We start from the raw sequence: 27,894 nt of genomic DNA on the forward strand, positions 1-27,894 counted from the left end.
GTGTTTTATTTCAAAATTGCACCATAATGTGATTATGCAAATGAAGCGTGAGATATTTAAATCCTGGCTTCATTTGCAATTTCGAATGCCTTCATTTGCATTACTCTTTTGACAGAGAAATGCAGTGTAGACATACCCTCAGGGAGTTGGTAGGTAAGGTCCCATGAAAGCAAAACGAAGAGGAAAAGCAATTGAAGGCAGTTGGCAGTTCTCAAAAGGGACATTTTAGAGGGTGCAAGAGCACACTATCCCACCCTGTAGAAAAGGAAGGACCACTCTGGCTTCACCAAGAGATCTTGAAAGATGTAAAAGTTAAAAGGGAAGCCTATAAAAGTGAAAACTAGGTCAAAGTACAAAGGATGAATAGAAAGAAAGAACACAAGTATGTAGGGGCAAAATTATAAAGGTGAAGGCACAAAACCTGATATATCTAGCTAGAGCAGTGGTCACCAACCAGTCAATCGGGATCTACCAGTCATTCTGGGAGCCTCTAATGGGTGATCCTGACTGGTTTGGCCAAGAAGCAATCAAGTGCCAGCACTTCAGCTGCCCCTCCTCCCACTGCTGTGCACCTCCTTCCCTTTGCCTTTGAGCTTTCCCCACCCCAGGAGCCTCCTGTTTTCTGTGCAGAGCAGAGAAGGGTAAGGAGGGTACTGAGATGTCAGGGAAACCCCCTACAACTCTGTATTTTATCTCCACAGAATGGAGGGTGAGGGCACAAGAGGGCTTGTGATGGAGTTCACTGGCTGCTTTTGAGAGTGGTTCAGGGCCAGGGCCAGGGCACGTGTGAGCCTGCCTTAGCCCCACTGCACCACCACCCAGGAGCCACTTGAGGTAAGTAGAGCCCACTGGAGCCAGCTCCGAACCTCTTCCCCAGTCATAAACCTCCTCCTACACCCCAAGCATCTACCCCAGCCCTGAGCCCGTGGACCCAAACTCCCTTAGGGTATGTCTACACTAGCTCGTTAATTCGAGCTAGGTTTGCAAATGAGGGCAACCGGGGTTACAAATGAACCCCGGGATTTAAATATCCCAGACTTCATTTGCATGTTCCCGTCTGACTGCCATTTTTAAATCCCCCTTAGTCTGAACTAACTGCCCGTGGCTACACGTGACAGTTAAACATTAATTTGAACTAACTCCTTAGTTCGAATTAACTGTTACTCATTCCACTAGGAGTAACAGTTAATTCGAACTAATGAATTAGTTCAAATTAACGTTTAACTGCCGTGTCTAGCTGCGGGCAGTTAGTTTGGACTAAGGGGGATTTAAAAATGGTGGCACTCAGGAAGATGCAAATGAAGCCCAGGATATTTAAATCCCGGGCTTCATTTGCAACCCTGGTTGCCCTCATTTGCCTACCTAGCTCAAATTAACGAGCTAGTGTAGACATACCCTTACAGAGCCTGGCCCCTGGTTCCCCTCCCTCACCCCAACTCCCTGCCCCAGTCTCAGCTCAGAGCTCCTCTCACACGCCACATCCCTTAGCCCAGGGGTTCTCAAACTTGTGATACTGAGACCCGCCCTCTAAGTTGCTTGTGACTCCCCGGGGGGTTGGGACCCACAGTTTGAGAAATGCTGCCTTAGCCCAAGACCAGAGCCTGTGCCCAAACCCTCCCCTGCATGGTGAAAGGGAGGAAGGGAGGGAGGGAGGGAGGATGGAGTGAGCAGGGGTGTGGCCTTGGAGAAGAGGCACGACGGAGGCGGGGTAAGGGGATTTGGGTTTGAGATAGATTCTGCATTGCACTTACATTCAAAAAAATGATTTTGTGCTTTAAAAGCTTGGAAACCACTGAGCTAGAGACATAAAGGATAAGAAGAAAGTGTTCTACAAATATATTAGAAGCAAGAGGAAGACCATGGTCAGGGTAGATCAGTAACTCAATGAAGAGGCAAAGACAATAAGAAAGTTGGGAGTGATTGGACACCTAACAGTGAATGAGGTGTAACAGTTAACTCAAACTAAGGACTTAACATCTGACTGCCACATGTAGCCGAGGGCAGTTAGTTCGGACTAAGGGGATTTAAAAATGGCGCCCAGACGGGAAGATGCAAATAAAGCCTAGTTCAAACTAGGGGGCTGGCATGGACCGGGCCGAGTCTGGGCACAGCTGCGGGAGTCTGCTCAGGGTGAATTGCTCAATTTTGGGGCTCCTTACAGTCCCCAGACTGGTGACCTTTCCAACACCATCCGCACTGGGTTTTCCTAAACCCAAGTCAGCAGAGTCACTGCTAACAGACAAATTCTGTCTGTCAGGCACCGAAACAAGTGCCTCACACAACAAGCTGTTGCCTTTTACAGGCAGAGCTTCCTCCTGAATGCCTTCTCCACACCAGGCATTGTCATCTCCCTTAGTTACCGCAAACTGCTTGCTACAAGCACTGCCAGGACTCTCTTCCCTATGAGCTTCCTTAAGCAGCAGTTCACCCTTCCCTGGCTCTGCAGCAGCCTTGCACTGCTGAGCCACAACCAACTCCTCCTGCACTTCCTTTACTCCCTGAGTTATCTCTGGCCCCTAAGCTAATTCGAACTATCGGATCTAGACTAAAAAACTAGTTCGAATTAGCGTTTTGCTAATTCGAACTAGCATGTGCACACAGAGTGGATCCTGAACAGAGCTTAAGGATGGCCAGAAGCAGTGCCGGCAGGGCATCAGAGGAGGACTTAGAGCGTGGAGCTGCTGTTTCAGGCTAGCCGAGGGCTGTGCTTAAAGGGTCCCGACCCCCACCCCAGAGAGACAGTTCTCAGGGGTGTCCCGCTTGCAGAACAGTCCTGGCTTGGAGTGCCCGGAGTACCCACACTGGGCACATCACAGCACTCGGCCATCAGACCGGCTGCACTTGCCGCAGGCTGCCATCTGGGGAGAGGAGGCAATTGGGGGGCTGCAGGAGAGCTTCCACCCCAAAAGCCCGCAGAGCCAACCCAGTCCTCCCCATCAGGGGCGTGTACCCCATTCCTCCCTCACCTCCTTCCACTTACCCTTCCCTAGCCCCTCTTCTTGATGTACAAAATAAAGGACAATTGTGTTCAAAAATGGAATCTGTCTTTATTGAACAAAACTGGGGGAGACTGGGAAAAGGAGGTGGGAGAGGGGAAGAGAGAGGCTGGGAGAGGGGAGGGCAACTAAAATGATCAGGGGTTGGGAACAGGTCCCATATGAAGAGAGGCTAAAGAGACTGGGACTTCTCAGCTTAGAAAAGAGGAGATGGAGGGGGGACAGGATAGAGGTGTCTAAAAGCAGGAGTTGGGTGGAGAGGGTGCATACAGAAAAGTTCTTAATTAGTTCCCATAAAGAAGGACTAGAGGACACCAAAGGAAAGGAATGGGTAACAGGCTTCAAACTAGTAACAGAAAGTTGTTCTTCACAAAGCACAGAGTCAACCTGTGGAACTCCTTGTTGCAGGAGGCTGGAGGGAGAACAAAAGGCTCTGAGCGACATTCCCCTGGGCCTCTTAGCAGTAATTATGTCAGCAGAAATACCTCTCAGGTGCTTACTGTGTGAACCTTGCTACCAGCAGACCCAGATATGGGATCGGAGCTCAGAATCATCCTTGTTGGCAAAACCGGCGCTGGGAAAAGTGCTACAGGAAACACCATCCTCAGGGAAGGAAAGTTTGTGTCCCAACTTAGGGCAACTCCAGTGACCGTGACTTGTGAAAAGGGGCGAAGGGGCTGGAACGGGAGGGAGCTCGTGGTGATTGACACACCTGCCATCTTTGACCGAAAGGTGTGTGATACAGTGACATGTAGTGAGATCAGTCGCTGTGTCGAGCTCTCTGCCCCAGGCCCCCACGTGCTGGTGCTGGTGACCCAGCTGGGCCGTTACACTGCAGAGGACAAGGAAGCCATGAAGGGCAGTCCGGGAGATCTTTGGAGATGAAGCTGTGCAGCACACAGTTGTCCTGTTCACCCGGAAAGAAGATTTAGGGGCTGGCTGCTCCCTGCATGACTATGTGAGATACACAGATAACAAAGATCTTAAGGGGCTGATTCAAGCATGTGGGAACTGCTACTGCGCTTTCAACAACAAAGCAACCGGGGCAGAGCAGACGGAGCAGGTTTCGGAGCTGGTAGAAATGATCCAGACAATGGTGCAGGAGAACGGGGGCAGGTATTATGCCAGTAAGAGCTATGCAGCTGAGCAAAGGAAGCGATTTCCTAGGGGAATAAATAAATCTCGTGCATTGAGGGCTGCAAAAGCAGATTCTGTGAACCATAATGAAATTATTTGGTGTTTGGGGGTTATTGCGGTTTGTATTTCTGTACCTGTCCTACTCCTGATGTTTTTCCCCTATTAAGAGCAATACATAAAGTTTTGTTGCAACCCAACCTAACAGTTTCCCAAATCCTCTGTCTCAGTTTCTCCAGCATCCTCATCCTTATGCTAGTGCAGCCCATTGGTACAAAATCCCAGTTACAATGTCAGTGTTTCTTTTTTATTGACATCATGTGTGCTTATGATGCCAAATTCTTACACAGACTTTCCATCAGTAGCTCACCAAGCAAGACGGCAGCATTCTCCCCATTTTACAAATGCGGAAACTAAAGTTCAGAGCTGGGATGTGATTTGCCTGTAGGCACCCCCGAAGCCCTCAGGCAGAACTGGAAACTGTCCTGTGGTCCAGGCTAGAGGCCTCAATATTAGCTTAGGTTAATCTCTGCTCTGATTTACTCTCCATTTGCAGTAGAGTTTCGAATTTCGGTGGCGAAATATGGATTATGGCCGTGTAGCTGTGTTCGGTCACATGGGAGTTGCAGTGGGATACCTCTATTGCTTTCAGGTGAGTACTGTGAATTTACGGTCAGACAAGGGATTGCAGAAGTGCCCTCCCCAGAGATGTGAAATAACATCCACTAGCTTGTGCATTTGCACTTGGTAGACACTGAGCACTGCAAAGTTTCCATTAAAAGTAAAATCTTGAACACTTAGCGCTGTGAGTAAATGGAACTCCATTGGCTTCCCTGCAGCCACACCAGGAAGGAAAGAGGGAAACAAACCAGGGGAAGTACAACAGACATTTTCTCTTTATTGAGGTAATTGCTTACAGGGCTGCTCCTGCTTCTACTTGGCATTCCAGCCATGCACACACAGACTGACTTCCTGGAGCCACCTCCAACCCTTCCCCCCTGCAACGTGCACAACTCACACATGGTGCTGCACCTTTATGTCTTATAATGTATTGGTTTTGTCTTTTGTTGGGCAGACATTTGGTTACTGGTGGGGCCAGACGCATACAGGCTTTGTCACCAGCCCACTGTGCCTGATCAGGCATCGCAGTCTTACACGTGTGCTGCTCTTCTTCTGCCTTGTCTCTGTTACTGCTGTGGGTGAGGGACACAATTTCACCCTGTTGCTTCCTCCCAGTCTGCTGGGTGCCATCCTGCTAGTCCTGCATGTTGCTCATCTCTCCTGTACTTCTCACCACCCGCATTAGTCCAGCTGTTGTGTGAGACGCATTCTAAATAAGCCGCCATGGGATAAGGGGAAAGGGCCTCCCCCTAGTCAGTAAGGCTGGGTCTAGAATACACCTCTCTGTCGACAGAGAGAGATGTAGATTAGGCACGTCGAAATTGCTAAAGAAGCAGGGATTTAAATATCCTGCGCTTCATTAGCATTAACATGGTTGCTGCTTTTTTTCAAAATGGAGCTTTTTTTAAAAAAAAAGGCAGTCTAGATGCGGATCTTTCGAAAAATAAACCGTTTTTTGAAAGATCCTTTATCCCTCATACAATGTTTGCCCATTACAGAAATTCACTCAGAAGAGCAGAGTCCAAAGCAGACTGTGAAAAGGTATAAAGGGACCTTGCCAAAGTTGGTGACTGGGCAACAAAGTGGCAAATAGAATTCCCTGTTGGCAAGTGCAAAGCAGGGCACATTTGAAAACATAACGAGGGGGTCTCAATTAACTGTTGCCACCCAAGAAAGGAACCTTGGAGTCAGCATGCAGAGTTCTCTGGGAACACCTGCTCCGGGCTCGACCCTGAATGAATGTTAGGAACTGCTAGGAAAGGGGCAGAAAATGTCACAACATCGCTGTATAAATCCCTGGTTCGCCCACATCCAGATACTGTGCTCAGCTCTGGTCACCCCATCTCAAAAAAATCCATTAGAATTAGAGAAGCTACATGGAAGGGAAACATAATTGACGAAGGGCATGAAACAAATGCAAAGTGCTCCACTTAGGAAGGCATACATACAGAATGGGAAGCGACGGTCTGGGAAGGAGTACGGCAGAAAGGGATCTAGGGGTTATAGTGGACCACAAGCTGAATATGAGTCAGCAGAATGATGCTGTTGAAAAGAAAGCAAACATGATTCTGGGCTAAATTAACAGGTGTGTTGTGAGCAAGACACTAGAAGTCATTCTTCCACTCTACTCTGCGCTGGTTAGGCCTCAGTTGGAGTATTGTGTCCAGTTCTGGGCACCGCATTTCAAGAAAGATGTGGAGAAATTGGAGAGGGTCCAGAGAAGAGCAACAAGAATGATGAAAGATCTAGAAAACATGACCTACGAGGGAAGACTGAAGAAATTGGGTTTGTTTAGTTTGGAAAAGAGAAGATTGCGGGGGGACATGATAGCCGTTTTCAGGTATCTAAAAGGGTGTCATAAGGAGGAGGGAGAAAACTTGTTCATCTTGGCCTCTGAGGATAGAACAAGAAGCAATGGGCTTAAACTGCAGCAAGGGAGGTTTAGGTTGGACATTAGGAAAAAGTTCCTACCTGTCAGGGTGGTCAAACACTGGAATAAATTGCCCAGGGAGGTTGTGGAATCCCCATCTCTGGAGATATTTAAGAGTAGATTAGAGAAATGTCTGTCAGGGATGGTCTAGACAGTATTTGGTCCTGCCATGAAGGCATGGGACTAGACTCGATGATCTCTCGAGGTCCCATGTTCTTATTTTCTCCTGGCTCTGGCCTTAGTGTTGTCTGTTCAGATGTGCCAACTGCCTCTGATTTGTTCTCCATCTTTGCCCTGAGTCAGAAGTTGCCTCACACAGCCTGGGACCAGCTTCATCTTGGACTGTCGCATTCGCCATTGCTTTGTGTGGTTGTCCAGGAGTTGAATCCAGACCTGCTCAGCTGGCATCTGCAGGCCTCTGGCTGCCCTGGTGCCTGCTTAGCTCAGGAGTCTCTTAACAGTTTCTATCTCGTGTCTGCTGCTTGCCTGCCATACCAGATACCAGTCTTTTCTTGGGTTGAGTCATAGTAATTGCTGTTATATCCAGTATATACACATAATGCCTGTTCGTTATAAGGATTAATGGTTATCCACATTGTTAAGCTGCAATGCAAGAAACCTACAGACCTCACTCCTGTATGAGCAGCTAAAGCAAATCTGTAGAGTGAGTTAGCATAAGCGACCTCTGTAGAAGATAAAATGCCTTCTCAGCTGCTCCTTGATTTTGGGAAACCAAATAGGGGAACTGACCCTAGAACTGAACCAATTCATCCTGTTCCCAGAGTTAGCTGGTCACCACAGAACAGACTTCTGGGCAGAGGAATGTGAGAAAGGCCAAGGTGATGGTTTTGGGAGTGAGATACTCCTCCTTACTATGTAGAAATAAGCATCATAATCTACTAACCTATGGAGTAAGTGGGCTCAGAGATTTCTTAGGGCGAGGAGATAAACTTTGGGGAAGTAGGTTGGGCCAGACGTGAGCAGAGCCAAGGCCCTGTAAATGTCTGTGCTACGCTGCAAAAGTTGTCATTGTCATCGTTGTTATCATTGTTGCACCTTGTTAAGCTGTGCGCTCTGTTGAAATGCTCTGGCAAAGTGCTTGCTTAACTTGGCCGTCTAGCCTCGCCACTGACCATTCGACCTGCTTGGACCTTCCCCTTGCTCAGACATGCCATGGGAGGCCTTCAGGAAGGGGTGTGAATGGGCTGGGCTGAGTCATTCTTCACCTTCGCAATGTACAGAGGGGGCCCTAGAACTGGGCGATGGCCTTGTAACCTCACACTTCCCGCTGTTTGTTATTCCTCCATTTGTTTCAATAAAAGTGCTGATGAATTGATATTGTCTCCATTCCAGTGCCCTCGCCACATGCCCTGAAATTCCTTTTCTGAGACAGAGCGCCCTGTGTTCTCTCTCCCTGCAACCTGACCTGGGAGAGGAACTAAAGATCTTCTGCACAGATGTGGCCAGTGGTGAGACATAACCCCTAGCCCATGAATTCAGCTCTGCCTAGGTCTACCCGGGTCAACTTTAAGCAGAGGTTGGCACCATTTCCACAGTAGGAGGTCAACAGGAGCAAACACTCCTCTTGGCTTCCCTTACCCCTCGTGAATTGAGGAGTACCGGCACGATACTAAATAGAGTGCCAGAAGATTGATCGCCAGCATGGCATGTATAGATTGGATTTACTTAATCCTCTATTCATTTCACTTAACTGGTATTTCATTTATTTAATGTATGCCATGTTAGTTTTGTATTGTTCTAGTTTCGTAATCAAAATCAAGTGATACCAACTCAAACACCACCTCGTATCATACATAATTGTTTATTATTGGTGTCAGCTAAATTTGTGACCTAATCAAAAATGCAATCAAGTTAGTTTAACAGGATGAATTTTCCATAAATGCATGTTGATTAGCATTAAAATATTACTCCCCATCTAATTCATTATTAATCTACTTCCATATAGAATCATAGAATACTAGAACTGGAAGGGACCTCAAGAGATCATCAGGTCCAGTCTCCTGCCCTCATGGCAGGACCAAGCACCATCTAGATCATCCCTGATAGATGTCAAACCAATCTGCTCTCAAATATTTCCAGAGATGGGGATTCCACAACCTCCCTGGGCAATTTATTCCAGTGTTTCACCACCCTGACAGGTAGGAACTTTTTCCTAATGTCCAACCTCAACCTCCCTTGCTGCAGTTTAAGCCCATTGCTTTTTGGCCTATCCTCAGAGGCCAAGGAGAACAATTTTCGTTCTTCCCACTTGTGACACTGCTATCATGTCCCCTCTCAGGGTATGTCTACACTGTAACGTTTTTCCAGGGAAGCAGCCATTTTTCTGGAAAAACTATATTTATGTCCATACTGCTATTGTGTTCTTTTGACAGAAAGTTGAAAGAATAGAGGGTTTTTTCCTAACGGTGGTAAACCTGTTCTATAAGGAAGACGCCTTTTTCTGTAAAAGCTTGTTCAGAAATCAAAGAATTTTTTTAAAATGTACTCTTTGACCCTCATTAGCCACACCCATGACCTCTGTTAACCATGCCCCTGGCCCCCATTAGCCACACCCCCTGACTCCCATTAGCAAGGCCTCTGGAGGTAACACTCTTAGGGTAAGATGGACACATGACCAGAAGTAAAAGGTGTCAAGTGACCCCTCTCTAAAGACTTTTCCCACCATCCTCCTACAAATATGGATTAGTTTGGCTCCCACCAAACCCCCCTCATGCAACTATCCTGCAATTGCATTAACCCAATGTGTGTGACATTAACTCAGGGGCGGAGAGGCAGGGGGAAGTGTTCCTTCTAAGAGTTTCCTCCCATAAGCAGAATGAATTTTATGCTGTGCACCTGTACTGAGTTCATGTGGCTTGTTTGGATGTGTCACTGTGGCATCCAAGTTATTAATAAATATCTCAGGGTATGTCTACAATACAGTGCTATTTCGAATTAAGCTAATTCAAATTAACGCATCTAGACCCAAAATCTAATTCGAATTAGCATTTTGCTAATTCGAATTAGCACGTCCACATTTATTGGACACTGGGTCGCATTTAAGGGCAGCTGAAACCGGCTCCAGCAGGGCATCAGGTCAGTAGTTGCTTTGTGTGGCTGCTGTCTGAGGCTATCTGAGGCTCGTGCTTAAAGGGATCCCCCTGGACAGCCGGTTCTCAGCTTTTCCACTTGCTTGCCAACCTCGCCGAGGGACAGCAAAGCATTTTCCTCTCTGCCTGTCTGTTCTCACTGGGGACACCGTTCCAGTTGGCATCATGGAGCCAGAGCTGGCCCTGGGCATTCTGGTGCAGTTTTTGGAATTGTTGCTGCAAGCCTGGCACCAATGGCTGGAGGCTGCCTGGCACCATCTGGTGAATGTCAGCCCCCTCCCCCTCCCTCTGGCCTCCCTGGGGCCATGGAGGAGCTGCAGCAGTGCCCCGGATACCAGCGTGCCCCACCGCATCTGGCGTCTGGACACCAGCAGTGACTGGTGGGACCACATCATCCTGGAGCGCTGGGGAGACCAACAGTGGACCCAGAACTTCAGGGTGAAGAAGGACACCTTCCTGGAGCTCTGCGAGTGGCTCACCCCTGCTCTGCGGCAACGGGACACTCACATGAAGCCCGCCATTCCCCTCCGCAAGCGGGTGGCCGTTGCCCTCGGAAGCTCTCCACGCCAGACAGCTATTTATCCAGTTTTGGGAACCAGTTCAGCGTGGGGAGATCCACCGTTGGAGCAGTGCTCATGCAGGTACAGCACTCACTGGCCACTTCTGGGAGTGGGGCGCGGGGCAGTGCCAGGGAACTAACACTCCCAGCTACTCAGGCACCCCAGTGATTCTCAGTTTGGTGTGTCTCTCTGCAGGTGGTCAAGGCCATCAACCAGGTGCTGCTCTGCAGGGTTGTCCGCCTCACCAACCTGAACACGGTCATCCAGGGGTTCAGCGCCCTCGGCTTCCCCAACTGTGGGGGCGGGGATCGACGGAATGCACATCCCCATCCATGCCCCGGACCATGAGGGCTCCCTGTATATCAACTGGAAGGGCTACTTCTCAGTGATCCTGCAGGCCATGTCTGACCACCAGGGTCATTTCACGGACATCAATGTGTGCTGGGCCGGCAAGGCACATGACATGAGGGTGTTCTGCAACTCCTCCGTGTGCCAGAGGCTGCAGGCCGGGACCTTCTTTCCCGACCGACACATCAGAGTCGGGGACATGGACATGCCCGTGTGCATGGTGGGGGATGCAGCCTACCCCCTACAGCCCTGGCTCATGAAGTCCTACACGGGGCACCTCAACCCCTCCCGGCAGGCCTTTAATGCCAGGCTCACCAGGGCCCGCATTGTGGTCGAGGGGTCTTCAGACGCCTGAAAGCCCACTTCAGATACCTCCTCACCTGCGTCGACCTCGCCGAGCACAATATCCTTCGCATGGTGGCAGCATGTTGTGTGCTGCACAATTTATGAGAGAGGAAGGGGGAGGCTTTCCTGCCAGCCTGGATGGCTGAGGCAGAACATATGACTGGCCAGTACACGCAGCCCCGCACCGCCGCCATCCGGGAGGCCCAACTGGGGACTGTCCAGATCCAGGAAGCCCTGCGGGAAAGCTTCCAGGTGGAGGAGGACTGAACTCTCCCTGGCATGCCCCACTGGGGCCTTCTTCCACCCTCTCCTCCTTCCCCTTTTCCCTCCCTAACACCCCTTCCTAAAGTAAAATAAAAACACCTGTTTTGCCAACAAAAATCTCTTTTATTTCACAGAACTGAGGTGGGGGAAGGGAGGAATGAGGGTGGAAGAGGGGAGTGGGAAACCTGGGAGGAGGGAGATGGAAGGGGGAGGAAGGGGAGGAAGGGAAGGGAAAGCTCAGGGTTTGGGGTCTTGCTGGCTCTCCCATCTCGCAGCACTGCGGGTGCGGGGAAGTCGGGGGGAGTGGGTGTGGGGGGGGCAGGAGGGATAGGGGGGTGGAGGAGGTGGGAGGGAGAGCAGGGGTGGGAGAAGGAGCGAGAGCTGGGGCAGCCGCAGGGGCTGGAGCAGGAGGATGCAGGGACCTGTCCACAAGGGTCTGGAGGTGACCTCTGATGGACAGCCCTGCTCCTCCAGAGCCTGCAAGCTCTGTTGCCGCAGCCGCAGGTCCTTTTGGACCCAGTGCTCCTGGGTGCGGAGCTGGTGCTCCAGTAGCCACAGGTGCTGCCGCTGGTAGTCCTCTAGGTTCCTGGTACACCTGCTGGCCCGGGTGCAGGTGGCTGTTCCAGGCGTGGTTGTGTGCCCTGCACTCCCATGTGCTGCGGCTGTGGTGAAACAAGAGCAGTGGTCAGTTCTCCCTGGGGAGACAGTGGGTGAAACCCAGCCCCCCTCTGCAAGGCAAGGTCGGTGTGTGGGGAACAGGCCAGGGCCCCTGCATGACACCCGGCTGCTGTTCCATGGTGGGCAAGGCCCAGGCGCACGGTCCCTGGGGTCCCTCTCCCCCTGCCATATAAGGGGACCATGATAGCACTCACATGTGGAGCCCTCCCCAACCTCAGACAACACAGCTGACGGGCTCTGTGGGATGACTTGGGGGTCCTGGGTCCTGGGCAGGCTCCCTTCACGCTCCTGTGGCTCCTGGCTGTTGTCCTCCTCCTCTTCCCCTGTTTCAGGGGCTGGGCCCTCTGTCCCAGGGTCAATCACCACCTGGGGGGCACAGACTGTGTGAGCTCCCAAGATGTGGTCTAGGGCCTCATAATGAGGGCAGGTGTCCAGGTTATCCCCTGGTTGGGAGGCCCTGGAGTAGGCCTGCCACAGGTCTTATATTTTGCAGCAGACCTGCTCCTGGGTCCACATGTGGCCTCTGGTGGAGACTCTGGTAGCCATGCAGCTGTAGATGGCTGCGTTCCTGTGGCTAGTGCAGAGATTGTGGGCATTGGAGGCCTCCCCCCAACCCTCAATGAGGTCCATGATCTCTGCACTAGACCAGGCGGGCGCCCATCTTTTACGGTCCCGGGCAGGTTTCTGGGAGCCGCCAGCTTGGTCCTGGGAAGTGGTGGAGTGTTGGTAGCAGCGGGTGGCTGGCTCATGCTGTGCCAGGTGCAGGGTCTCCTGCCTGGATGCTGGCAGGCTTGCAACTGGCACAGGCACTGTGTCCAGAATGTGCCCCTTTAAGGGCTCCGGGGCTGGGAGGGGGGCAAAAGAGTTTTCCTGGTTTGGCCCAGAGTGGCCACCAGGGCAAGCTGGCGAGGGCTAGCCTCCCACTAGTTCGAATTAAGGGGCTACACAGCCCTTAATTCGAACTACTTAATTTGATTATGGCATTACTCCTCGTAGAATGAGGTTTACTAACTTCAAATTAAGCGCTCCACTATTTTGAATTAAATTTGAAATAGCGGTTTGTATGTATAGATGCTATTAAAGTTAGTTTGAACTAACGGGTGTTAGCTGTTAGTTCAAATTAACTTTGTAGTGTAGACATACTCTTATAAACCTTTACCTTTTCCCTCTGCTGCCATGTCTCCTCCCCTTGCTCCATCAGCTCCCCTGGTGCCTGCTGCCCCCCAACCCCTCACCCTCCTCTGCTGTCCTGACTCCTGCCCTTCTCACTGCTCTCAGCCTTCCTGAGACCTGCCCCCCTCCACCAGCCCTTCTCTCCCCCCTGTGCCCACTCCTCCAGTAGCCCCACTTGGATCATCCCCTCTCCTAACACCTCCCTCTACACCCCTGCCCTGCCTCTCTCCTCTGGTGCTGGTCCCTCCCCTGCAGGTGTCTGCCCTTCTGGTTCACCCCCAGAATCCCCTGGCACCTGCACCTTCCCTTACCCCTGCACCGTCCTTGTGTCCCCCTTCCCTCACTGCCCCTGCCCCCTCTCCCTTTTTTCCCTGATGCCCACCCCCTCACCACCCTCTGCCCCATTCCCCTCATGCCCCTCTGTGCCCTCTCACATGATTTGCTCTGTTCCCAACTTCATCATTCCCACTCCTTCTTTCAAGCCTTCTCCCAGCACCTCCCACTTCCCCCTTTAGCCCCCAATGTCCTTACCCTCTTCTCTCCTCTCCCAGCATCACCCTGCCCCCTCCCACTGACACCTTCCCTCCTGCCCTTTTCCTCATTGTCTGCACTTGTCCCCTGCCATTTGTCTCTCCTCCACCCTGTCCCTTGGTGCCTTCCCCTTTCTTCTCCTGACCTGCCCCCCTCCCCTTACCACCCGCCCCTTCGCCCTATTTTTCCCCCTTCCCCTCCCCCACCTTCTGCCTTCCACTTTGCGGGTCTGGAGCCTGTGATCAGGCCCCAGAAGTCTCCACAGCCCTGGCCCCAGCTGCTTCCAGGGCTCCAGAGCACATGCCAGGCCTGGAGCTGAGCTGTGCGGTGCAACTGTGGGCCGGGCCGTGACTTCTCCCCTCTCAGCTGTTGCACAGCATTTGAGCATGCCTCACATGCCCTCCCTCAGCCCCACCTTGCCTTGTACATGGCTGGTGTGCGGCGCCGGGGAATTTTAAGTGCGGGGGCTGTGGTGCCTCATCACAAACCCCCTCCTCCTCCAATAGCCGCCAGCCAGCCCTTTGGAGGATGGCCCACCGGGAAATTCCTGGTATCCCGCCGGGCTGGTCTACCCCTGACCAGCAGTGGAGTAAAAAGTACAATATTTTCTTTAAAAACCCCCACAAAATCCTATTTGAGTAAAAGTCAAAGTATCACAAAAATAAACAACCTGGGTGTGACAGGCTGCAGTCACAGAAGCCCCCTCGGGGCTGCCTCCCAAGGCACTGACATGGCCACTGCCACTCGCCTTCCCGCTCTCTGGGGCTCCTCAGCGGCCGGTTCTGCTGGGCCAGCTCCCTGGTCTCCCCTAGCCAAGGCCCTGAGCTGAGGTCCCTGCCCCCACCGAGAAGCAGTATGGACATTGAACCTCTTCAGGTCCAAGGAGAGTGCAGTTTAGGGCCCAGCCTCCCAGGATATCACTCCCCAGATGGGATCAACCAACAAAGAATTAGGCAAACCCCTTTAGCAATAATAGGGGGAAAGTGGACACTGGTTGCCCCCAGGTAACAATTACTTGCACTGGGTTTGATAGAAAATACAAGTGATTTGATGAAGTACCAGCAGCAGGGTTTAAGTGGTGGTAAGTGAGAACAGGCAGAGCAACGTAGGATGCAAATCAAAAGAAACAAACAGCATTGCTAATTCTCCACTGAAAACCTTCCGCACAGAACTTTCAAACTCATCCTCAAATCTATGGTGACCATATTTACTAAAACAAAAATAGGGACACCTTAACCACAGTCCCTGAAAACCCTAGCTCTGCCCCTGGCCCCCTAGGTCCCTCCTGTCGGCCAGAGGAAATCCCACCTCTGGGGCAGTATTTAACGGGGTCAAGATGAACACATGACCAGAAATAAAGGGTGTCATGTGACCCCTCTAAGAACTCTTCCCACCATCCTCTACCAACAGGAATGGGTTTCGGCCCCATAGGAACCACCCATGCAACTACACTGCCATCACATTAACCCAGCTTTAGAAAAGACTACTTGCACCTACATTAGCATTAATTATCAGATCAGTAATCTGTGACCAAGACCTCTTTCCCTGTCAAACTGAGGTCCAATGCAGTATCCCCCCCACCCCTTGGACAGAGCCCTTCTTATCACTCGTATGTTTTCTGTACGGGGAAATCAGGCTCAATTTTAGTGCCTCCCAGGTCTTCATGAGATACTTTTGTGCGTATGTTGTGTCCCCATCCCCCACTGTTCACTGGTTTGTGTCTTTGCCCTGTGAGCCCTTTTGGGCTGGGATTGTATCTTCTCCGGGATTGAACACTGCTCTGGTGATGGGTCCCCACTGATGCCAAAATAACACACAGAGAATTGTGATGATCCTGAATCAGTAATGGCAACAGTGTGTCCTCATGGAAAACACACGACAGCCCAAGTTTTCTGTCTCCTTTCTCACAAGCATTTTTCTCAGGGTCTCCAAAAGCCTTATCTACGTGTGCATGAGAAACAAGGCAAGATGCACAGACAGATTAATCCAAGAGCTATACACGTGTGTGTGCGCAGACCGATACCTACAGCTACATCTGTCGGGTTTTTCTCAGAGTTTCAATAAGATTTTCGGTGCCATTTTTGTAAGAAGGAAGTCGGAATTGCACAGGAAGTGCCTTGGTGCAGAGCAGCAGTAACGCCTGAAACAACTCACCCCCAACGATCCCTGTGGGCAAACACACAATAACGGCAACAGCCACAAAGGGAGTCAGCACCAGGAGTCACGTTTTGCACACGTGTCCCACGCTCAGGGCCGAAAGCTGGGATTGTACCAGGGGACACGGGACCAGCTGGGTTTTTCAGCCGTTACTTGCACAAAGCCACGTCCTGTACAATCAGACTTCACTCTTCAGTGCAAGACGTTTCTCAGTTGGGGCAGCAGCTCGTCCCACTGCATCCACTGAGAAACGTGGATCGCTGGCTGGTTCATTTGCAGATCAGTTGCCTCAGCTGTTAATATGAACTGGCTGTGGGAAAGAAGAACCCAGACGGCTGCTGACATGTTGGTGTAACACCGCCGGCTGCGAGGACGGGGCAGAGGCTGGAAACATCTATCCCATCTGAAGAGACATTGCAGGTTTGGGCTCCAAATTGAACTGATACTGGAAATGTGTGTGTGCGAATGTGTGTGTGTGTGTCTGAGTGTATCTATGTGTGTGCATGTCTGTGTGTGTGTGCGTGTCTGTGTGTGTTCATATCTATGTGTGTGTGTGTGTCTGCATGTGTGCAAGTGTGTGCCTGTCTGTATGTGGGTGTCTGTTTGCATGTGTACGTGTCTGTGTGTACATGCATTGGTCTGTATGTGTGTGTGTGTGTCTGTGTGTGTAAGAGTGAGAGGGCTGGCAAGGTGGGGGTATTTTAAACTGGCTACAAAGCCCTCCAAGTGAAAATGCTGGTGAGTGCGCAGGAGGAAAAGCAGGGGACAAGCCTCGGTCTCTGATATTTGGGAGCCTAAAGTCACCCAGTGGTGGGAACATGGGGCGGGGGAGGGAGCACGGTGATGAGAATACTCGAAGTTTACGGATACTCTCACTTGCTCCCAACTGCTGCAAACCCCCAGGCAGCGGGTGGAATTCTGGGCCCCCCGGGGGCTGCTCTCCCCAGGAGAGAATCCAGCCCTGCCCCAGCCCTGCCCTGGGCCAAGGCAGACGAGTACCCAGCGCTCTATAAAGCCACCTTCCCTCCCCCAGCCAGTCCCTTTGCTCAGCCCCCAGCTCTTCCCTGCAGAGCTCTGGCCCAGGGAGCAAATCGCGTCTGACTCTCTGGAGCACCCGGTGGCGCAGGGCAAATCCTCGGGCCGGGGGGGAGCACAACGGAAACGTGGGATTGTCGCTGACTCCACCAGGTCCTGGCAGCGCAGACTTTCCTCAGCTCTTGCAGGGCAGCCAGGCCCACCGCGGGGTCGGCACCCGTGTCTAGGGAAACTCTCCCACATTTGGAAGCAGTTTCTCTAACTGCAGTGGGCCTCAGGCCTGCTTAGGTGCATCTGCAGATCCCACTAGGCGCCTGTCTGCTCGTAGGCCCCGAAATACCCAGATAAATCTGGGCCTTGCTGCCTCTGTCGTGCCTGTGCCAGGAGCGTCCAGGGAGGAAGGAGATCCCTTTGGAAGAGCTGGGTGGTGATGAACGTGGGTAAAGAATTCCACGGGAGGTATCGAATCCCAGCAGAACCAGGTGATTGGCAGAAAACGTGCAAATCCGAACGGACACTGCGGGATTCTGGGAATTCTGGGTGTGTTTCAAGCTTCCCAGATCTGCCCACTTGACGTGCCAGTCGCAGCAACTGTGCAGATGTCCTGACTACAGACAGATGTGCCCTGGGCTCCCTCTCGGAGAGTCTGAACCCGCACCAGGGCTCTGCTGGGCTAGTCACACTTCAGCCAGGTCTGCCCCACAGGGGAAGGCCAAATTCAGATAGGCACCGGCAGTGACCTCACTGGAGTCAACGTACCTTAATGGAAGTTTCCCTGCTGTCTTCTACAGCTCCCGTTGGCTTAGAATCATAGAAAAAACCCAACTCCCTCAGCCTCTCCTCCTAGGCCATGTGCGCCAGCCCCCTCATCATTTTGGTGGCCCACCCCGGACCCTCTCCAATGTGTCCACATCCTTTCAGTAGTGGGGGGCCCAGAACTGGACACAATACTCCAGATGTGGCCTCACCAAAGCCAAATAAAGGGGAATAATGACATCTCTGGATCTGCTGGCAATGCTCCTCCTCATGCATTCGCCTTATTGGCTAAAAGGACACACTGTTGACTCATATCCAGCTTCTTGTTCACAGTAAAAGGAGGCTTCCCAGACTCCTCACAATAACAGGAGTACCAGCCGCCAACAGGGGCTCCCTCTGAGTTTGACTTACTACATCAGCTAAATCAAATGCCAGAATATTGATCGTGGCAGCGTCCATCTTGGCCCTAGTGAAGTCACGGCCTTAGCTCCCTTTTGGTGGGGCTTTAGAAAACGCTCCAATCTTGATTTAAATTTCAACCCTGAGAAAGAATTCACCACAACCCTGTGGTTTATTACCCTTCCATTTGTAAGCGGTCATTTTATTTCCAGTCAGAATTGTATTTGCGTCAACGTCTAGCCATTGGAGAGTGTTTCAGATCCCACTGTCAGCTCCTGGGGCCCCACACATGTTCCCCTAGGCTTGGAACCAGTCACCCCGTCTCTTTCCCTTTGGTAAGACGCAGAGCGAGCTCCTGTCTTGCCTGCGCAGCCCAGTCCAGCCAGAATACACAGTGAGTTGGACCAACCCCGCAGGGCAGGGCTCTCCCTGAGACACGGGGAATCCTGGTTCCACCCTCTTCTCCTCAGGCACAGGGCAGGCCATCCACTCGTGTCTCCCACTTCCCGGTGAGCTCCCCGACCTCTGGGGGAAGGTTGTGAGGGAGCCATTGTCCTCCTCCCATTTCACTGGGGCTGGGCGGAGGCAGCTGCCTGGCTGGGGGATCCTGGCTGTGGGACCCGCAGAGACAAGGGGTCACTCTGCACCTCGGGCTTTGGCATCACATTCATGAGGGGCGGGTCTCCTGTTGGCTCCTGGCTTGTGCCTGTCCCTCCCCAGGCAGTGGGCAGGGAGCCCAGGCACCTAACCCGGCATGTGGGGTGCCAGGGAATAGCAAGAGGCCTACCCGTGAGGTGTTACGCCCCTCGGCCCCTTTGCGCATTGAGGCCTTAGGCCCTGGTCCTACAGCTCAATCCACCAGCCCAGGCTCTGCTGGGTCAGTGAGACTTAGCTCCCTGTCGGTGGGGCTCCAGAAACCTCCCCTGCCTTGCTTTACATGCACCCGGCAAAGCCCCAGCTACAGCCAATGGCCCCCCCTCCTGCCCAGTCTCCCCATGCTCACCACTCCAGTCACAGGAGCAAAGACGTCGCTCCTCAGTGCTTGTTGCAGGGACCCAGGGGAGAGTTCCAAAGCCCCAGCATCCATGAGGGGCCTTACTCCCCTGAGCATGTGCTGCAGTGTCTGCCTCTGAGCATCTCTCACAGGCTACGTCTACACTGCAAGGTTTTTGTGCAAAAACCCATGGAGCGTCCACACCTCAAATGCACTTTGTGCAAGGAAATCAAGAATAAAACAGCAGAAGAGAGGGCTTTTTCTGCCTTATAAACCTCCTTTTACAAGGAATAACTCTATTTACACAAGAGTTCTTGTGCAAAAAGGCAAGTGTGGACGTCCAGAGGGAAAAAGAACAGGTGCTCTGATGGCTAGTCTATGAAAGGCCATCAGAGCTTTCTTGTGCAAGAGTGTCCATACAGTGTAGACGCTCTCTTGCGCAAAAGCACATCACTTTTGCGATGTGTGTTGAAGTGTGGATGTGCTCTTGTGCAATACGTTTTTGTGCAAAAACTCTTGTTCAAAAGATTTCTTGCGCAAGAAGCATGTAGTGTAGACGTAGCCCCAGTGACCTTTCCTCGGGTCATATGTCACACACACCCATGACACCCTCTTCACCAAACCACAACTGACAGGCAAAGCACAGGAACCAAGGGACACCAACCGGCTGGGATCTGGCTGTCGTGCAGTGACCACGACCACTGATTTTTCAGGAGACGCAGTGTCCAACCACCATTTCAGAGGAGGAATGGCCGCCTATCAATCGCTGGGAACAACTGCCCGGGTAAGTACCAGCCTTGGACACCAGAGCTAAGTAAAGAGGAATAATCACTTCTCTAGATCTGCTGACAATGCTCCTCTTAATGCAACCTAATATGCCATTAGCCTTCTTGGCTACAAGGGCACCCTGTTGACTCATCTCCAGCTTCTCATCCACTGTAACCCCCAGGTCCTTTTCTGCAGAACTACTACTTAGCTGGTTGGTCCCCAGCCTGTACCAATACTTGGGATTCTTCCGTCCCAAGTGCAGGACTCTACATTTGTCCTTGTTAAACCTCATCAGATCTATTGTGGCCCAATCCTCCAATTTGTCTAAGTCACTCTGGACCTATCTCTGCCCTTAAGCGTATCTACCTCTCCCTCTAGCTTAGTGTCATCTGCAAACTTGCTGAGGGTGCAATCTATCCCCTCATCCAGGTCATTAATAAAGATATTGAACAAAACCAGTCCCAGAACCGAACCTTGGGGCACTCCGCTAGAAACCGACCGCCATCCTGACATCGAGCCATTGATCACTACCCGCTGGGCCCAGCCTTCCAGCCAGCTTTCTATCCATCTTACCGTCCATTTATCCAATCCACATTCCCTTAATTTGCTGGCAAGAATATTGTGGGAGACCAGATCAAAAGCCTTGCTGAAGTCAAGGTCTATCACATCCACTGACTTCCCCATGTCCACCGAGCCAGTTACCTCATCATAGAAGCTAATCAGATTGGTCAGGCACGACTTGCCCTTTGTGAATCCATGCTGACTATTCCTGATCACTTTCCTCTCATCCAAGTGCTTCAAAATGGATTCCTTACGGATCTTTCCAGGGAATTTTCATCTAGATGTTAAGAAATAACAAGCCCCTAAAAACAACAAGAATCCCTCAACCCTCCTCACTGGACATTCCCCTAGACCAGGGATGGGCAATCATTTTTCATGGGGGAGGGCACTTTTCCATGGAAGGGCTTGTGGTCTGGCTCGAGGTTGGATGCAGAAGGGAACTCGGGGAGGGGATTGAGCTGGAGACGAGGGTGTGGGGTGTTAGAGGGAGATGTGCAGCTGCTCCCTGCCTGTGGCTGCAGTGGGGTGGGCCACGGGGGGGACTGAAAGGCTTGTCAGGTGGGTCTGGCCCCTGGGCCATATCATGTCCACCATTGCCCTACACGTTATCAAACAGCGAATCCTTGTGGGCACCAGGCGACAGACTTGCCGGGCGCTGGGCATGGTGGGGGAGGGGCAGCTCTGGGGATGGAAGGGGAGGAGCCTTGGTGGAAGAGGTGGCACTAGGGCAGCCGGAGTGCACCACACACCAAGCACACTCCACCAGCCCTTAGTACCACCTGCAGCGCATCACACACACACACTCTACCAGTCCGTAGTGCTTTCAGGATCGTGACAAACACACACACACTCACACCCTACACGGCTCCACCAGCCCTTAGCCCCACCTGGGATGCTGGGCTCTGGCAGCAATTTACTGATTTAGGTCTCTGGCTGCCTCCTCTGCCGCAGCAGCTGTAAGGACAGTTGGGAGCTCCAGGCCCTTTTGAATTGGTGGCGCCTGCCCCCTTTGCCCGCCTTGAGACCGGCCTGTGGGCACTGTGGTGGGATGGGCCTGCACAGGGAGTTTGTGGGTGGGGCCAGGGCATCAGTTCCCACCGTTTGGGGAGCTCCCTGGGAAAAGGCACCGAAGGCCCCTCTAGGGGGAAGGACGCTGCTGGCCGAGGCTGCAGGGCACAAGAGGAAGGGGCGAGTTTCAAGGGGCCGTGGGGATGAACCCAAGGCCTGTGACCAGGATGTGTTTGAAGGGAGGGGCACCCCCGGGATTTCAGAGATGGGCCTAGAGGAGCCTCCAGCAGCATTTCGAGTGGCCTGGCCAAGGGCTGCAGGGAGGCAGTAAGTGCAGAGCCTGGTGCACGTTTCCCTGTCGTTCCCCCCAGGACCATCACTCCAGCAAGCAGCGCCTGGGGCAAAGTGACGTCAAAGCGGCACCTTCCCACCAGGCCCCTTTCTCGCTGGGACCTGCCCAATTAACCTGCCTCTCCGTAGAGCCAGGTGGTGTCTTAACCAATCGCCTAGCTCCAGCATTGGCCAATGTCTGAGGGAGGGAGGAAGAAAGGAAGGGAAGGAGACAGACAGAGATGAGGAGGGAAGGGAGAGGGAGAGAAGGAGGGAGAGGAGAGACAAAGGGGGAAGGGAGAGGGAGAGGGAGAGGGGATGTTGTAACGGACCGGGCCATGTCTGGGCACAGCTGAGGGCGTCTGCTCAGGGTGAATTGCTCAAATCCGGGGCTCCTTACGGCCCCCAGACTGGTGACCTCTCCAAACAGGCCACAAACCAGTCCCACAGAGCGCTTCAGCTGCCTGCCTGAAGCCTCCCGAGCAAAACTCCTCCGACATCCCAGCAATATCCGTGCCCCAGATGGCCCCGGGCCTATACACTGGTGGGGGGTCCTAGCACCCAATCCCACCTACCCCGAACAAGTTCTGTCCGGTTCCAAGAAACCAGCCACAGATCCCAAGTCAATTTACCCTCTGGATCTTACCCACAAATCACGCTGAGCCAATCCTTTAGAATCTATATCTAAAGGTTTATTATTACAAGAAAGAAAAGCATGAGAGTAAGGTTATTAAAGTACAGTACGTTACATGCATCGAATCTCCCAGTCCTCGATGCAGGCTCTAGCAGAGATGTTACAGCTGCTGGTTTAAAAGTCCTTGTTGCACATCCTAGGTCAGGATGGGTTCTTCGATCCCTGCAATGCTGCCTCTGAGCTGAGAACAAAATGGCATCTACCACATGGCCTTTTTTATACCTTCTCCCTGGCCTCTCCTTGTATGCAGCCAGTCACCTGGTCCTCAGCCTCTCTCTGCTGGCAGCTCTTAGGTCTCCGCCCTCATGCTTTAGGTGTGTCCTTGGCCCATCAAGTGCCATTGTCCCACAGGGCCTGGCTACTCAGCCTGTCCATAGCAATGCTCAACCACATTCAGAGAAATATTCAGCTTCCGCACAGATTACAGATTCCTACCTACACACACAAACATTATACACTCACATAAATAGCGTACATAAGATCAGCAAACAAGCAGCTCCCATTCAATACCCCACATGGCCCCCTTTTATACCAATTCCTGGGGCCAACACCCCCACCTAGGGGTGCAGCAGCGATCTCTCCAATTCGGTAATGTGACAGATGTTACTAAACCCTGCCCCTATGCTGGGTTGTCTCGAGTCAGCACAACTGAGCACATTGGTTTTGCCTGTGGAATTTGTTCTCTTGAGTCCAGCGGCCTCCACAAAGGGTTTGGCTGAGATACCGGGAAGGTTTCCCCCAGACAGAAGTGCTGAGTTTCACGAAGGGGCAGAATGGGGATAAAGATGAATTTGCAGCTATTTATCTCTCCCAGTTTCAAACAGCAGGTTGCTCAGTGCGGTACCAACACGCACACGATGTTCAATCCTGAGGATATGACTGGAGCTGTGCAAGTAACCAGGGTTTTGGTTCAGTGGTGCCGACTGAATTTTTTTCAACAAATCACATCAAACAGGGGGAAAATACAATTTCTTTGGCAAATGGCAAAAGAAAAAAGTTTGGGTTAAAATATTTTGTTCGACCCAACACAGAGCATTCTGTTTCATTTGGGATTTTTAAACAAAAAAATTAAGAGTAAAGTCAAGGTTAATTTCAAAATGAAAAGGTATTTTGGACAGAAAATCTAAACATTTCTTATAGAACGACTTGCCTTGAAATATTTCAACTTTTTGCTGAAGTTTCTTCCAGGACAACCTGTTGGCAAATTCAACTCAAATTCGCAACATGTTTTGGTCGATGCAATTTTGCATTTTCCAGGGGAAAGGAGCTGGATCAGAACAAGTTTGCCCAGCTCCCTTATGGCCATCTTCTCCCCGTATTGGCTTTGTCTGAATAAGAACTGACGCCTGGTTTGTACCAGTGGGTACGCAAAGGCCGAGTCCGTGACGAAGCACAAGCTGCATCTCCTGTGCCTCATTGACCAAGTCACACTGCTGACTCAGTTCTTGAATCCAGAATCTCGATAGCTGATGAAAACGTTTGGGTGCACGAGGCTGCAGTAACAGGACTGATTTTCTGAGCTAGTTGTACCTAGAGCAGCTCAGCTAGTTGTGGTCCAAGGCGGCCAGCACACGTGTGCGTACGGCACCTAAGTCACTCTCTGGACGTCAGTAGAACTACCCCAGTGCTCAGAGCCAAGCAGATGCGCTGACTGTGGTTAAATATAAAATCTCAAGGGCTACGTCTACACTGGCCCCTTTTCCGGAAGGGGCATGTAAATTTCACCAGTCGTCGTAGGGAAATCCGCGGGGGATTTAAATATCGCCCGCGGCATTTAAATAAAAATGTCCGCCGCTTTTTTCCGGCTTTTAAAAATGCCGGAAAAGAGCGTCTACACTGGCCCCGATCCTCCGGAAAAAGTGCCCTTTTCCGGAGGGTCTTATTCCTACTTTGAAGCACAAAGGAAGTAGGAATAAGACCCTCCAGAAAAGGGCACTTTTTCCGGAGGATCGGGGCCAGTGTAGACGCTCTTTTCCGGCTTTTTTAAAAGCCGGAAAAAAGCGGCGGACATTTTTATTTAAATGCCGCGGGGGATATTTAAATCCCCCGCGGATTTCCCTACGACGACTGGTGAAATTTACATGCCCCTTCCGGAAAAGGGGCCAGTGTAGACGTAGCCACTGTGTCTTGCTCTGAAATTCCCATCTCGCTCAGGATCACATGGGTACCAGTGCTTGTGCTTGTTACTGCCCATTGTTTCTATCTCTGCATTTGTCTAGCTGGGTGTTTCTCTATCTGCTGAGTTCCTGGGGTAACGCGTGAGTTTAAATAACACGTTTTACTGCACTTCTTTCAGAGCGAGATGGCCAGGCAGACGCTGAGAGGAGAAGCTGGTAAGAAGGACACCAGGGGCCCTATTCCAGCCTCAGCACTAGATTTTGCTTAGTCCTGGCATAGACGAGTGAAGTCCCCAAGCTCTCGGGGACCGAGGCAGGTTCTGAGGGCACTATTGGTCACCCAGCACCGTGTAGAGGCTCCAGCATGGGGACCGTTCCAGGGGCTGGCAGTGACGTGTCCCGTGTAACTTTGCTTCTGCAGGGACAACCCCCATGAGAAAACCTTTCCCAGGGTCCGTCATTCCGTCCGTACGCCGGGCTGCTGTAGGAGCTGCACCTGTACCTGCCCCTGCAGCTTTTGAGAAAGGGGACGAGAGGGGAGGCAGGGCAGGGCCTTGTTCCAGTCCAGGGAGAGTCCGTGCACCATGCACGCTCCATCCCCTATCCCCAGCTCCCTGGGGCATTTCTGACAAGCTGGGCAAACTCCAGCCCTGCACCGTGCAAACAAACGCGTGTGAGGTGGGCTGGACCGTTTGCCCCGCTCTGCAGTGTGAGGGGAGAGCAGGAGGCAATTTGTAGCCAAGACGGCCTGGCTCCCTGGGTTCAGCACACACAAGTGGGCTGCACAGGGGACCGTGGCATGGACACGGCAGGGGTTTGGCAGGGATCCCAGCAAGGCCGCGCCCTGCCCTGGGGGCTGAAAGAGGAGGGCCAAGGGGTGGTTGTGCAACACTCTGAAAACCTCATGTGAGGAGAGTTGGCGCAGAGGAAGGGCTGGGACAGCGCAGGGGCTGGCGGGGGAGGAGGCGCAGTGAGGGGGCAGCGTTCTGCAGACATTTCTGAAAAGTAGTGAGAAGGAGCGGAAATGCCCTTGGGAAATGCTCAGAGGTCTGAGAGGCCCGAACTCAGTCCACAGGAGGACGTGGCCTGAGAAGAACAAGGGTTTCTTTGGATGCACCATCTGGCTTTCAGATCCAGGGCAAAGAGCATCAGCTCCGCTCTGTTCCCATAGCTTCTCTGTGTCCCGCCAGAGACAGGTGCTCTGGCTGGACAGTGAGGAGTGCGGTGTAAGAACTGGCCCTGTTGGCTCAGTCAAACGGGGAAGGGAGACACATTCAGGGGCTGTATTGTGACTGGACAGAGGTCCTGGGGCGTGTTGGGGAGGCCGGAGAGGAGAACACTGCATAATCCAGGCAGAACACATGGGCTCTGGGAAGGAACTTGGAGGTTGGGCTGGAGAGGGAAGGAAGCTCCTGGTGGGGCTGAGGGGGAAGGACAAGGTGGATTTGCATGTGGCTGACATGTGCAGGGTGAAGGTGAGAGAGGGCTCAACAACTGCCCCCAGATTGCAGGGCTGAGGGGAGGTGGGAAGGGGGTGTTGAGAAAAGTGACAGAGGAAGAAGGAAGAGGAGAAGATGCAGGAGAGAGGAGAAGGGGCTCAGGTTTGGTCATTGTCAGGAAATCCAAGGGGACAGAGACAAGCAGAGATGTGGGACGGGAGGGACATTAGTTACTCTGGGCCTCTCAGCCCCAGGGTACGCTGTGTGCATTAATTAGCAGGTATATAAATAGTACATGGGTAGGACTTGTATCTTCTATCTGTGCAATGATGCTCTGATTGTCCAACCTGCAGATTACAGCAGGAGATCAGAGCTCAGAATCATCCTCGTTGGCAAAACCGGTGCTGGGAAAAGTGCCACGGGAAACACCATCCTCGGTGAACGAACATTTGAGTCCAAACTCCGAGCAACGCCAGTGACTCTGACTTGTGAAAACGGGCAAAGGAGCTGGAAGGGGAGGGAGCTCGTGGTGATTGACACACCTGCCATCTTTGACCGAAAGGTGTGTGATACAGTGACATGTAGTGAGATCTGTCGCTGTGTCGAGCTCTCCGCCCCAGGCCCCCACGCGCTGGTGCTGGTGACCCAGCTGGGCCGTTACACTGCAGAGGACGAGGAAGCCGTGAAGCGAGTCCGGGAGATCTTTGGAGACGGAGCCATGAGGCACATGGTCGTCCTGTTCACCCGGAAAGAAGATTTAGCTATCGGCTCCCTGCACGACTATGTGAGATACACAGATAACAAGGACCTTAAGGGGCTGATTCAGGCGTGTGGGAACCGCTACTGCGCTTTCAACAACAAAGTAACCGGGGCAGAGCAGACGGAGCAGGTTTTGGAGCTGGTGAAAATGATCCAGAGAATGGTGCAGGAGAACGGGGGCGGGTATTACACCAATGAGATGTACCTGGAGCCCCATTTAACTGAGCAGAAAGTGAGAGGTTACATTGGACTCAATAAGAGAACCGGGCTGAGAACCGTGGAAGCTGTTTACATCAAGTACAAGAAAGCGATTTGGGGCATCGTGGCGGCTGTGGGGGTTCTCATTGTCCTGCTTCTTGTGATCTTCCTCCGACACTAACAGCCACTGACAGAGTCTCAGTGCAACCAAACCCAATTTTTTCCCAAACCTCGCACCTCGGCTTCTCAGCACCCGCACCTTCTCCAGTGCCGCCCATTCATACAAAGCATAAACAAAGTCTGTAATCGCTGTTCTTTATTAACAAAATCTATTTGAATAATTTAAATGTGCTAATCTAGTTTCTACATTCAGCTACTCTGTTTTTCGAATGGATTAATTCCATTAATTTCAGCCTGGCTGACTGGGTTTACACACATGACAGCTCTCAGTTTGCATCTGTGACAGCGCTTCTCCCTTAGCGGCAGTGGAACATGCTGCATTGAGAGGTGACTGAGAGATGCGTTTGGTCCTTTGGCTGGTGCTGGGAGATCTACTCAGCTCCCAGGTCAAAATCCAGTAGTTCACATGTAGCTTCCGTGGTATTAAAAACACAGTTGCAGACCCTGCTGGGTTGAAATTCAGGCAAAGGGCAAGCCGGCAAGACTCTATCGACCTTCCTGGAGTCACACCAAGCATTAGCCTGGCCTCCCTGCTATAGCCTACTGTGATACTTTTAAAGCAAACTTACAACCCCACCAAGATGTGGTTACGAAAATGGACATTTGCTGAATTGTTTTATGTCTTTTTGTAGCTTTCCTGCCAATGGCATTTAGGCTTCTACGTGCTTAAATCTTATTTGAAAAAAAGACTTATGCCTTGAAACCAATTAGACACAGCAATGCTGAGTGCAGCAATGCCTAAATACTAGGAAAGGCCGTGTCTACAAGGCATTTAACTTACAGCCTTGGATTTTTGCACATTTAAAAGT

At 51.9% G+C, this 27,894-nt stretch overlaps 1 pseudogene; it reads left to right on the forward strand.

The window, feature by feature from the left end:
- Positions 1-3,449: 3,449 nt before the first annotated feature.
- On the forward strand, positions 3,450-27,595 carry LOC142825174 (GTPase IMAP family member 8-like; annotated as a pseudogene).
- The last annotated feature ends 299 nt before the right edge of the window (positions 27,596-27,894 follow it).

This window comes from Pelodiscus sinensis, unplaced genomic scaffold (assembly GCF_049634645.1).
Source record: "Pelodiscus sinensis isolate JC-2024 unplaced genomic scaffold, ASM4963464v1 ctg40, whole genome shotgun sequence".
NCBI lineage: Eukaryota > Metazoa > Chordata > Testudines > Trionychidae > Pelodiscus > Pelodiscus sinensis.